At 39.3% G+C, this 12,104-nt stretch overlaps 1 protein-coding gene across 3 annotated transcripts in view; it reads left to right on the top strand.

Moving 5' to 3' along the window:
• Positions 1-12,104, top strand: part of Gpbp1l1 (GC-rich promoter binding protein 1 like 1) — a 34,701-nt gene that overhangs the window by 2,633 nt on the left and 19,964 nt on the right. The gene's annotated exons all lie outside the window — the stretch shown is intronic.

The following is a 12,104-nucleotide window of genomic DNA, read 5'->3' as shown; positions in this document are numbered from 1 at the left end:
TCTTTAATTGTTTAAAATCCTAGTTGAAGAGGAGGGTGCATTCAACCACTGCCATAATTTGCACATAGGAAATCTTGGAATGTATTTTGTGTGCTTTTTTTTTTTTCAGTTTCACTTTGTAGATGAGTGGTTCTCAACCTTCCTAATGCTTCAGTAATTACTAAATCAGTACAGTACTTCCTAATAAAGTTCTTCCTGTCCTGGTGACCCCCAACCATAAAATTATTTATTTGCTGCTTCATAACTGTAACTTTGTGACTGTTATGAATCACAATGCAAATAAATATTCTGGAATTAAAGGTGTGTGCCACCATACCTGACTACTTTTTATTTCAAATGTGGGTAATTGAAACCAGAGTCCAGTGCCATGCTACAAGCATACTATCATATAATTTGTTTTTATTAGTTTAGTTTATTATTTAATGTGCATAAATGTATATGCATCACATGTCTGTCTGGTGCCTGCAGAGGTCTGAAGAGGGCCTTGGATCGCCTAGGACTGGAGTTAGAGTTTGGTTGTAAGCCATCCTGGATTCTTGGAATTAAATCCAGGTTCTCTGCAAGTGCTTTTAACCACTGAGATAAATCTCAAACCTCTATAATTTATTTATTTATCAATTTTCAAGACTGGTTTCTCTATATAGTTTTGGAACTTGCTCTTTTAGACCACTGTCCTCAAACTCAGAGATCCATCTGCCTCTACCTTCCAAGTGCTGGTATTAAAGTCAAGTGCCACTGCCCAGCTTTTATGTTTTTAAATTCTCATTTAAAGATAAAATACAATTCTCAATCTTCCTTCAGAAGATAGCATATCTTAATTTTGTGGTTTAAGACTAATGTGCCAGGGAGAGAGGTTGTTGCCCAAATTTTTTTTTTCTTTGAGACAGTTACTGCATAGTTTTGGCTGCCCTGAAACTCTATGTAGACCAGGCTGGCCTCAGATATACCTGCCTCTGTCTCCCAAGGTCTGGGATCAAAGGTGTGTACTAGAATGCCCAGCTCAAAGTGCTTTCTGTTTATTAACTTAATTGCTTTGTGATGGTGTTGTGAGGTTGTCTTTTATGTTCCTTGTATTGAAGCTTGATTGAATTGAGTACCTCAAGGATGTTAAGCAAGGACTCTTATACTTAATTGTGCCCCTAATGTTGAGACTAGCTCTAGCCAAGTTGCCTTGGACTGTGAACCTGCTTTTCCTCCTCCTCCCAAGTAGCTATGATTACATGTGTATAACATCATGCCTTGCAGAGCAAATTTTTTTTTTTTTTTTGGGGTTTTTTGAGACAGGGTTTCTCTGTATTGTTTTGGAGGCTGTCCTGGAACTCACTCTGTAGACCAGGCTGTCCTCGAACTCACAGAGATCCACCTGCCTCTGCCTCCCGAGTGCTGGGATTAAAGGCGTGCGCCACCAACGCCCGGCCAGAGCAAATGTTTTATTCAATATTTTGTAGTTGAGAAAAATTAGGCTAAGACCTATTTGGCTAAATAAACAGTTGAGGCCATAAAAGCCTAAGTGGACTGTCATTGTGGTTGGCTTACTGCCTTTAACTGGGGAGTGCAGGTTTGTTTGTTAGTTGTGTTCTTGTTGGTTGGTTGTGGGTTTTTGTTGTTGTGCTTTGTTTTGAGACCTAGTCTCACTCTGTAGCCTTGGTTGGCCTGCAGTTTGCTATGCAGGCACAGTTGGCATCAAATTCAACAGAGATCTGACTGCTTCTGCCTCTCTAGTACATCTGACCTTAGTTGTTTTATGTTTGTTTTTGTTTAGTTTTTGCAATAATGGAGGTTGAACTGCTTGCCTTTAAACATGAAAGTTAAACTGTTGTAGCATTAAGGGACAAGAACCATTTTAAGGCATCCTAACAAAAAAATTGTTCACAGAAAAGGCAAATTTAGGGTGGGCAAGATAGCTCAGTTGGGTAACTGCTAAGCCTGAGAGGGCCTGAGCTCGATACCTGGGATCTTGTGTCATTGTCAGGAGAACCAACTCCAGTAAATTGTCCTTTGACCTCTACACACATGCTGTGTAAAAAAAAAAGAAAGGCAAATTTGAGCTGGGGTGATGGCTCAGGGCATAAAGTACTTGCCTCACAAACATGAGGACTTGATTTGTAACATCAGAACTCATGTGAAAGCATTTCTAGTCTGTTGTCCAGTGTTCATACAGGGAAATGGAAATGAGACAGGAGAACCCCAGGAAGCACATGGGCCTAGTAGCCTGGCATATGCAGCAGAAGCAAATGAGACTGTCTCAGACAATTATAAGACATGACTGACATTGGGGATTGTCCTCAGAACATCTAGTGCAATGGCGCATATTCACCCGCATTCACAGGAACATACCAACACCACATACACAGATTTATTTATTTGTAAAGAAAGGGCACATTTGGGTTTGTCTTTTCATACAAATGGGAAGGAGATTCTTGGTACACAGATAACAATTACTTTATAAGTCATTGTAATTGGTATTATTTGGAATTTAGCATGTGGTTTTTTGTGCTGGAGATCTAACACTCCAAGCTACTCCTAAATCAAACCCAATGATTTCTGTTTGCTATTGAAGTCTTCCTCAAACAAGACTACCCCTAGCCAAAGAATTAAAAAAAAAAAAAGGTTGTATAAGAGAAGCTTCTTTAACTTTAACTGTAAGATCCATTACCTAATGTAATATAAATTGAGTGTTATGAGTGATTTCAAATACACCAGACAGAAAGGGAACTATTACTTTATTTTCCTTTACTAGAGCAATCAATCAGCCCTTTATTGATTTACTTGGCAAACTAATTTTTTAGCAAAACAGACATCAGAGTCAGTACTGTTAGTGCTGGTGGCTGGGGGTATCAGGTAAACCATAAAGCATCATTTCGACAACCAAAGAGCCTAACAATTTGCCACCTGAAGTATAAAAATACAGGGTAACAGCATAGCTATATTTTCCTTTTTCTTTCTGTTTTGGGGGAGGTGGGATGATGGAGCATAGTGGTGGTTCTGTGGATCAGGACAAGAACTTTGTACATGCCATACTATCAATGGACTATCCACCAGCAGCCCAGTAGTCTTTATTTGTTTGTTTTTCGAGACCGAGTTTCTCTGTGTAGCTGTATAGACCAGGCTGACCTCGAACTCACAGAGATCCTACCTGCCTCCACCTCCCAAGTGCTGTGATTAAAGGCATGCACCACCACCACCCAGCTCAGAGAACAACTTTTAAGAGTCAGTTCTTGCCTTCTAGCATGTGGGTCCAAGAATAGAATTCAGATTGTTGGGCTTGCCTTTATCCACTGAGCCATATTCCTGGCTCTGCACCTCACTTTTAAGTACATAAAAAGTGTAAGATAGCCAGGCGTTGGTGGTCCACGCCTTTAATCCTAGCACTTGGGAGGCAGAGGCAGGCAGATCTCTTTGAGATCGAGACCAGCCTGGTCTACAGGGCGAGTTCCAGGACAGCCTCCAAAGCAATACTGAGAAACTTTGTCTCGAAAAACCGAAGGCGGGGGTGTGTGGTGGGATGGAGAGTTGGCTCAGCAGTTAAGAGCACTTATTGCTCTTGAAGAGGACCCAGTTTCAGTTCCTAGAACACATGTAGTAGCTTACAATCTTCTCCAGTCTAGGAGTTTTGTGCGTGATAGACAAGCATTCTGTGAACTGAGCCACATCTCTTGAGAAGAGATTTTTGTTTTTTTTAGTATTTCAAGGCAAGATTTCTCTTGTGTAGTACCGGCTATTCTAATGCCTCTGCCTCCCTAGTGCTGGGATCAAAGGCATTTACCAGCAAGCCTAGTGAGATTTTTTTTTAATAAGTATTTTATTTTGTATGTGTCACAGTGCTAGTGTGAAGGTCAGAGGACGTTTCAGGAGATGTTGGTTGCTTGAGAATATATTTTTAGAAATCTTAGAAAAATCCACATGCAGTAAAAATGTCTTTTATATAAATATACCCTTTCAAGGTCAGTGCTGTTTGAAATTATTGATAAATTATCTCTTTTTGTTTGTTTGCTTGTTTGAGACAGGGTAATCTAGACTGGCCAGGGACTCTTTAGTCCTTTTACCTCAGCTGCTTTAACACTAAAACTACAGGCATGAGTCACCAAGTTTTGAGTGTGTGTGGTGGTGGTCTTTACTGAATAACTTGCTTGTTTGTGTTTAGTGACTTTTGGAGCAGATGTAAAAAAAAAAAAAGAAACAACAGCAACAGAAAACATGTTTTTTTTTTTTCTGGCTTTAAAATCTTGGAGTTTTAGGCTGGGCAGTGGTGTACCCACCTTTAGATGCCAGCCTGATCTACAGAGCAAGGTCCAGGACAGCCAGGGCTACACAGAAATCATGTCTCAAAAAACAAAACAACAAATTGGGATCTTAATAGTTAAATGTCGGGGATTTAGCATAGTCTTATATAGTTTCTGATCCTGGATTCATTTTCCAGCATGGTAGGTAACTCATACCTATAATCCTATCTCTTGGGATGAGGAGGCAGGAGGATAAAGTTCACATCTTCCTCTGACATATATTTAGTGAGTTAGTTGGAGGCCATCCTGGACTAAAAAACAATCAGGGCTGGAGTTGAGCTGTGAAGAGCACTTGTTGCTTTTGGACAGGGCCCAGGTTTGGTTCCCAGTGGACATAGTGGCTTGCAACTGTCTGTAACTCTAGTTCTAAGGCTCTGATGCCCACTTCTGACCTCCATGGGTACCGTACACACCTGCATGTACACACAAACACACATAAAACAAAAATGGAATTAAAAAAGCAGTTGCCACCAAGAAAATGTTTCATGATCCTGCATAAATATAGCCCATTAATTATCTGAATCTTAAAAGCTAGAAGTAATGATCAGTTGCATCTGGTAATAAATACGCTTCTTGGTTTTGTATTCTGGGTTCTGTTAGAGTTTATTTTATCTTGGTTTTATTTAAATATATCATTCTTATTTGGAACTGTTTAATTTTAGTGGATTTAGTTTTTTAAAAGTTGGATAGTTTTATTAGGTTTGATTGCATTAAATGTTTGTGTTCTTTGAAAGAAACAAAGTATTAGAAAGAAAAGATTAACTACCTGAGAAAGGTTACAAATATTAGTATTATTTCCTGAAACTTTCAATAAAGTTTTGGAGTAAAGATGTAAAAAGTACAATGATAGAGTTTATCACTAATTTACAGACAGTTTTGAGCTGCCAAGTGGATGCTGGGAATTGAACCTGGGTTCTCTGGAATAGCAGCCATCGCTCTTAACTGAGCCACCTCTCTAACCCCCAAAATTGATTTTTAAGGTGATCTTTTAAAAATTCTTTATATTGTGTGTGGTGGTCAGAGAACAACTTTTGGGAGCTTTCCTTTTTTCACTTTATGTGTTCTGGGGGATCACATTCAGGTAATCAGGCTTGGTGTCAGACTCTAACCTCTGAGCTATCTCACTAACCCATAGTGTTTGCTTTGTCTCTGCCATTTTAGCCCCTTTTATATTGGTTTTTCATGAATCTTGCTGGGAGAGAACGCTAAAGAGGCTGTGTATATGAATATGCATACCCAGGATGTACCAGTGAGCTACAAAGAAGTAAAGACAATTTAGAATTCATTCCTTTGGCAGTTGATTGGGTTGCTAGCAGGCAGTTTCCTAAGCCAGCTCTTCCTGTGTTGTGACATGGCATTGGTTTCAACTGCTTAGCCTGTTGTTTTATATGTTTGCCAAATCGAAGTCTCTTAATTCTCTCCAGTGGTGTTTTGATAAATTCTTTTTCTGGCTAAGTTACCTAAATGTGGTTTGTTTTCAGCTAAGGAGCTTGGTTTATACAATTTGCTTTCTGTAGTGTATTTTATTACGTCTATTTATGGTAGTCTCAACACAACATGAAGTTGAAAGGTTTTGCATATTGTTTGTTTGTTTGTATGCTAATTGTTTTTTGAGACAGGGTCTCTGCAGCCTTGGCTGTTTTGGAGCTCCCAGAAATAAATCTGCCACCTGAGTCCTAGGCTCAGGGGCATGCACCACTAGCTCTGGCAGGTTTTTTGTTTGTTTGTTTGTTTCAGGACAGGGTTTCTCTGTATAGCCAGGCTGACTAGAACTCAGACATCCTCCTGCCTCTGTCTTCCGAGTGCTGAGATTAAAAGTGTGTGCCAGCGCTGCCTGGCAGGTTATTTCCTTAAAAATCATGGGGTTTATGATGGCCTTTCCATAGGTTTATCATTGTACATTGGTTATATTTGACCTTATTAACCTCCTTTACCCACTTCTAATCTTCCCTTCCCAAATAGTCCTCTTTTATATTTATATCCTCTGTATTTAAGTGTAGATTCCACATATGAGTGAAAATATGAAATATTTGTCTCCCTTCCACTTTCTCGATTAGTTACTTTTTGGTGCTATGATAAAATACCACAATCAAAAGCAACTTAGAGCCTGGCTGTGGTGCGCACGTCTCTAATCTGAGCACTTGGGAGGCAGAGACAGGCAGATCTCTGTGAGTTAGAGGCCAGCCTGGTCTACAGAGTGAGTTACAGGATAGCCTGTTACACAGAGAAACCTTGTCTCTGAAAACTAAAAAAAACAAGGGGCTGGAAAAATGGCTCAGTAGTTAAGAGAGATCCCAAGTTCAATTGCCAGCAACCACATGACATCTCATAACTATTTAAAATAGGATCCTGTGTTCTCTTCTAGTATGTAGGTGTACATACAAACAGCACTTAATATACATAAAATATAAAAATAAGTAAATGTTTTAACAAAAACAAGACTTAGAGGAGCTGCAGATACTGTTCACTGATTAAGAACACATCTTGCTCTTAGAATTTGAGCTTGGTTCCCTGGTGTGCTCATGTCAGACAACTCACAGCTGTCTGTAACTACAGTTCCAGGGAAGGCTGTGGGGGAAAGTCAACATTTGGAAGCGGATAATTACTATAAACTGTAATGCCTTGTTGGAAAGCAATTTGGCATTGTTCTGTAAAGTTGGAAGTTACACTTAGTCTTTTCATTATACAGTTATTCAGCAAATCTTTAGTATCTACAGTGTACCAACTAGTATTTGGTTGTTTTTTGTTTGTTTGTTTGTTTTTACGAGACAGGGTTTCTCTGTATTGTTTTGGAGGCTGTTGGTCCAGCCTGGCCTCAAACTCACAGAGATATGCCTGCCTCTGCCTCCCAAGTGCTGGGATTAAAGGCGTGTGCCACCACCGCCCGGCAAGTATTTGGTTTTTGTTGTTGTGTTTGTTTTGTGCTTGGGATGAGTGGAAGATTGGATAAAATTAAATAGTTGAGCTGGATGTGGTGGCTCATACTTTTAACCCCAGCACCAGGGAGACAATGGCAGGTGAGTATCTGAGTTCCAGGCCAGCCTGGGCTATATACCCAGTTTTAGATCAGTCAGAGAATCACAGTGAGATCCTGTCTTAAAGCAAAATCAAATAGATTCCAGTTTTAGCATACGCTAAAGGATGACATACAAACTAGTGTTCTGTATGTTTTAAAAAAAAAAGTATATGATCAGTGCTGTGGGGATTGAAATGCTATGTAGTAGAGTTAAAACAGTTCAGTTAGCTGAGACCTAAACTATACCCTTTTCCAATTCTGTGTAATACACAAATTATGAATTCTCTGGTTTGTAAATGATTTGTTATAGACAGATTCTGGAGTGTACTTTATGGAAGATTTACCAAATTGCCAAATTATATCTATTACTCTTATACTTAAAGACTGTGAAGCCAAAATTAAGTAAGATTGGCTAGAAAGCATCCTATATTAACCTTCTAATAGTCTACTAAAAGAAAGATCCTTACATGGTAGCCAAACTTCAGCATTTATGTAGTAAAGATACAATAGATAACTCATTTTTTATGATTGGAGGTGTGCTTAAAATGCTTTTAACAATAAAGATGGCAGATCAATACCTGAGGGCAAAATTAAGGAATTTTTTGGGGGTGGGGCAGTTTGGGACAGTTTCTCTGTGTAGCCTTGGCTGTCCTGGAACTCACTGTATAGACCAGGAAAGTATGAGGCATTGTTTTTCTAGGTTGCATTTCAGAAATGGGTTTTGTTTTAATTTTTTAAAGAGTATTGTTTTATTTTGACTTCCTTAAATAAATTCTTAATGTGTAGATCTGGCTATTTTAGAATTTACTCTGTAGACCAGGCTGGGCTCGAACTCACAGAGATCTGCCTGCCTCTGTCTTCCAAGTGCTGGGATTAAAAGCATGTGCCACCATGCACAGCTCAGCTTTTAAAATTTTTATTTCTTATTGTCTGTGTGATTCTGGGGGAAAGTGGCACACATGCCATGGTACTTCTGTGGAGGTGATGAAGTAACTGGAGTTGGTGCTCTCTTTCCTTTACATGGATCCAAGGTACTGAACTTAGTCAGAGTCAGTTGTCAGGCTTGCATATATATTGTCCAACATCAAGTACCTTTATAGGCTGGGTCATGCCACCAGTCCTAATGTTGATTTTGAGATATGTTCTCATGCTGTAACCCAGCATGACCTTACTTGTGATCTTCGTGCTGTAATTATAGACGTACACCACTTTAGCCAGATTATTGGTTAAATATATAGATTTATGTCCATTAACTCCACCCCCACTGCCCAGGTGCCTTTTTTTGTACACACATGTTCTTTGTATGTCTGGAGGTCAGAGGCAACTTTGGATATTGTTCCTCAGGCAGTGTTCCTCCCCACTTTTTTTGTTTTAAGACAAGAATCTCTCACTGACCTAGAACTGACTACTCTGGTGGGTCAGTCCCCTGGGGATGGTTTCTGCTTACCTGCTTACCTCTACCAGCCCCCAGTCCTAGATTTATAAGAATGTATTCCCATGCTAGGGCTTGCCTGCCATCTTTCCTTTCTTTTTCTCTTTATTTGACTGTTTCATAATACTTAAAATAAATCTGTTAGATCTCAGAGGCTGACCCTGTATCAGCCACACCTGAGATCCTATCTAGTACTTTCCCTAAACTAAGTTTGTAGTAGGTGACTGTCCCAAGGTAGGGTGGGACAATAGAATTAACTTCCTAAATTACTGCATTTGTTAACTCTACCTTAAATTACTGTATCTCATTTGTATCTTCACTAATCTGCTAAATTCAAAGATCCTTTCCCTTTCTATGATCAGAGCCCCATTCCCTCCCATCTAGGCAAGGCGAGGCAGCATATACCTTTAATCCCAGGAGGATCTCTGTGAGTTGGAGGAAGCCATCCTGGTCCCCATGCCAGGACTAAATAAACTGTATCTCAAAAAACAAAACAAAGATCCCTACCTCTAAAATTGATAAATTTTACTTTTTTTCTGTGACATACCATATTCACGTTTATTCTGCTATGAGTGGCTGGCATTATTAAAAGACTAATGAACTGAAATGCTCCCCAGCACATTTCTCCTGGAAAGATTTTTTTTGTTGTTGTTGTTTTGGGTTTTTTGTTGTTGTTGTTTATTTGTTTTTGTTTTTTGAGACACGGTTTCTCTGTGGCTTTGGAAGCTGTCCTGGAACTATCTCTTGTAGACCAGGCTGGTCTCAAACTTACAGAGATCTGCCGGCCTCTGGGATTAAAGGCATGCACCTGATCTTAACTTTAAAAGTAAATGTAAAAGACCCCAGAGATGTCTGAGGCTTTCTTTCCCTTTTTTGCTGGAGTCACTAAACATCCTAGTGATGTTACATGTAGACTGACTCTCTGTTGGGCTTTTTTTTTTTTAAAAAAAAGATTTATTTATTTATTTATTTATTTATTTATTTATTTATTTATTTATTTATTATGTATGCAGTGTTCTGCCTTCATGCCAGAAGAAGGCACCAGATCTCATTACAGATGGTTGCAGATGGTTGTGAGCCACCATGTGGATTTTGAGAATTGAACTCAGGACCTCTGGAAAAGCAGCCAGTGCTCTTAACCTCTGAACTATATCTCCAGCCCCCATTTGGCTGTCTTATTTGGAACCTTAAAATTATTTAGGGGAAAGTGAGATCAAGCAAAAAACCAAACAAACTTAATTTTCTTTAGCAATATTATGTGGTCACAATATAAACTTGACAACCAGTGACCAGAAATGGGACATAGAAAACATTATGGAAAGTGATCTGAACCTGATAACAAGAATCCTCCTATCTGCCAGACCTGGAGATGGATTTTTTTGGGGGGCCACTCACAAATTATGAAAGCTCGACCAATAGCTTAGGCTTGTCCCACTAACTTGTAACTTAAATTAACCCATTTATATTCATCTGTTTTGCCTCGTGGCTTTTTAACCCCTCTTACATCTTGCACCTTCTGTTTTTCTCCATGTGCTCTGGCGTCTCTCCAGCACCTACATTCACATCCTTTTGTCTCTGCCTGGAAGTCCCGCCTAACCTCTTTCTGCCCTTGATTAAACCAATCAGAAGGTGCCTTGGCAAAGACATCTTCACAATATACAAAGAGATTATTCTATGACACAGTCCTTTATGACTTAAATTATACTGCTCTGTTTAAAGAGATAAAAACCTACAGCCTCCAAATAATGGAAATAAATTGTAAACCAAAATTGGATGCTTCCCTTTTATGTCTTCTGGACCACCCTATATGTACTGTCTGAACCTTTCTCCAGTTGTCCAGAATTGAAACTCTAGACATTCTCTTACCCTAATGTGCTTTCTCCTACTTCCCTAAGAACCAGCACAAACTCACAATTTTCCTGCTTCTCATATTTGGGACAAAGAAATATCTGTTGGTGTTGTAGAAATGGCTTATTGGTTAAGAACAGTTGCTGCTTTTCCCTAATAGCCTGAGTTAGAGTTCCCAGCATCTAAATAAGGTGGCCTGAAGCTGCCTGTAACTCCAGTCCTGGGGAATATGCTGCCTCTTCTGGTCACTGTGGCCACCTACATACGTGTGGTTATGCTCACACAGACACACAAACTAAAAATAGAAAAGAAAAAAAAAGTCTTGTTTCATTCAGTTCCAGCTTGGTTTTTCCATGCATTACAACCAAAGTATGTTGTGTTTTCAGCAATAGGGTCTACTTACACTAGACAATCCAGCAGAGGCAATAGCTTGTGTGGTTTCACTGGTCTGTCTGACGAGTAAGTAACTCAGGGAGATAGCCAATACCCGACATTGAGATTTTTATTTAATAACCAATGCGTTGTGGGGGAAACATTGCTCACCTGTGTAGAGTATCTCTGTTCAAAGTTTTTCTTAGATTAAATTACAAAGAAGTGGGTTCACATAACACTTTTCAAAAACATCTAAATTTAGCCAGTCGTTGGTGGTGCACACCTTTAATCCCAGCACTTGGGAGGCAGAGGCAGGCAGCCTGGTCTACAGTTCCTGGACAGCCTCCAAAACAATGCAGAGAAACCCTGTCTCAAAAAAACAAAAATCTAAATTTTTCTTAACTTCTCACCCCAATGCTAAACCGTCTCCCTAGCCCTATGTGTTCCTTTTGCTTATGTTTGTTTTGTTGTTTTAAGACATGGTCATTGTGTGGTTCTGATTCCTTTCCATGTCCTCTGGTGTCCCCGTGCCTAGATTCATCTCTAATTCTCTCTCTCTGCCAAGAAATCATGCCTGACTTCTTCCTGCTTAGCTTAGAGTCATTCGGCTCTTTATTAAACCATTCCAAAGGTCCCTTGGCAAAGAAAGACATATCTTAACCCTGTACAAAAAGATTATTCCCTAACAAGACACTGTCCCATTACATAGTTCTACCTAGCCTGTACCTCACAGAGATCCATCTGCCTCCCAACTGTTGACATTAAAAACCACCATGCCCAGCAACATGGTCAGTTTTTATGACTGTTCCACATACATTCAAGGAATAAAAGGCATTTATCTTTTACTTAAACTTTGTGTGTACTTGTTTTAATACTTAAGAAACACATGAAGAAAATAGACTAAATGTTTTTTACTCAGCATTCAACTTGAAAAACAGTGATTAAATACCTCTGGCACTTCCTTGTAGTTCCTTTCTCTTCATTTCTTCACAGATATGTATGTTTGCTGTCTTGAACTTGGTATTTTGTGTTCCATAAACTTAACACAGTAATGCATAGGATTTGTCAGCCTACTAGAACCTTCTCAAAAATACAAAAGTTCTCCTGTCAGAAAAGATTGTAGCCCCTGGAAGAATGTTAAGAATTTTCCAAA

This window comes from Mesocricetus auratus, unplaced genomic scaffold, assembly GCF_017639785.1.
Source record: "Mesocricetus auratus isolate SY011 unplaced genomic scaffold, BCM_Maur_2.0 Super-Scaffold_100014, whole genome shotgun sequence".
Lineage (NCBI taxonomy): Eukaryota > Metazoa > Chordata > Mammalia > Rodentia > Cricetidae > Mesocricetus > Mesocricetus auratus.
Note: the sequence above shows the minus strand (reverse complement) of the source record. Positions and strands in the feature narration are given on the sequence as shown.